Here is a 1,739-nt window from a genome sequence, read left to right on the forward strand (position 1 = left end):
GTGTGTGTGTGTGTGTGTGTGTACCCAGAAAACATAGAATCACATGTGTAACTCAATTCTAGAAACAGTAAAGGACTATAATGCATACCATTGGTGAGGGGAACTGCTCTGCTCCCACTGGTTTCCCTTGATTATCCAAATCACTTAAGTTTCAGATTCTATTTAGATGAACCTCCCATCCTCCCTATTTAATCACTGATTCAATCACATAGACTGAAATAGAGTTATCTTCTTCCATTCATCTTCTTCTACTTACTCAACAAATGTAGGGTGGGAGCCTACTACATGTCAAGTTCTCTTGTGGGTCTTGTAATTATGGAAGTAAAAAAAAGTTGAAAATCCCTTCCCCTCATAAAGCTTACAATTTAGAGAAAGAAGAAAGATAATGAACAAACAGATAAATGTATATGTCAATTGGTAATAAGTACAATGACATTTACTAAAGAGGTTAAAGGGGTATAGAGAGGCTGATACATATGGTATTCAAGAAAGGCCTCTCTGATATGGTGACTTGAGTAGAGACCTATAGGAAGTACAGGTTTGAATTGCAGGGATATCTGGGGGATATGTCTGGCTTATTCCAGGAAAGCAAGGAAGTAAGTGTGGCTAGCATGGAATAAAGTAGGTGACAGTAATAGAATAAAAGGAATCAAATTATGTGTAGTTTCACAGGCCATTATGAGGACTTTGGCTTTTCCTGAAAACATGATAGGAAGCTGCTGGAAGATGTTGAGCAGTAGAGTGTTAACACTGTATTTATGTTTTTAAGGATCATTCTTAGGGCTGCTTGGAGAAGAGACTTTAGGACTGGAAGGGTGAAGAAAGGAGATCAGTTAGGGTACTGATGGAATTATCCAGGTTGCTAAAAGTGAAGGTCGTAACATATGGTTGAATCTTGGGTATATTTTGAAAGTTTGTTGATTGATTAGATGCAGGATGTGAAAGAAAGAAAGACATCTCAAGGTTCATACCACTTTGGAGCCTGAACAAGTGGTATAATGGAGGTGCCATGTATTAAGTTAGAGGAAACTGTGGAAAGAGCAGGTTTGAGTGGGTATTGAGAGTTTTCCTTGGACAGGCTAAGTTTGAGATGCCTACTAGATTTCCAGGAAACAACAAGCTGGCATTTGGGTAAAAAGTCTGAAGTACAAGGAAGGAGTCCCAACTGGAAATGCAAATTTTTAATCACCAAAGTACAGATGATTTTTAAAGATATGAAACTATGTAAAATCAGATAGTTAAAGAAGACTTGAATACATCAAAGATGTTTTTAAGACTTGAAAACATCAAAGATGTTTTTAAGACTTGAAAACATCAAAGATCAAAGTTGGTAGATAATGGGGGACCAGCGTTTTTAAGACATTTAAATCATTGATTAGGAGAAGAAACAAGAAAAACAAACTACCTAGATAAAATAATTGATCAAGTGTTAGGCATCTTAGTTTGGGTTCCCTTAAAAACAGAGCCTGAGATAAAAATTGGAAAAATGGTAGTTTATTTGGGATGTGATCATGAAGCCAGAATGAAGGAATGTCAAGAATGATACAGGATAAGATCAACATAAAGATTGTCAGGCAGGTGGGAGGGGGAAGCAGGGGATGGGTAAATCCACACCTAATGGATGCAGTGCGCACTGTCTGAGGAATGGGCAGGCTTGTTGGGTGGTGCAAAGGCAATTTATGTAACCAAAGTATTTGTACCTCCGTAATACTCTGAAATACAAAAAAAAAAAAAAAAAA

This window comes from Propithecus coquereli, unplaced genomic scaffold, assembly GCF_000956105.1.
Source record: "Propithecus coquereli isolate 6110/MARCELLA unplaced genomic scaffold, Pcoq_1.0 Scaffold191, whole genome shotgun sequence".
NCBI classification, from domain to species: Eukaryota; Metazoa; Chordata; class Mammalia; order Primates; family Indriidae; genus Propithecus; species Propithecus coquereli.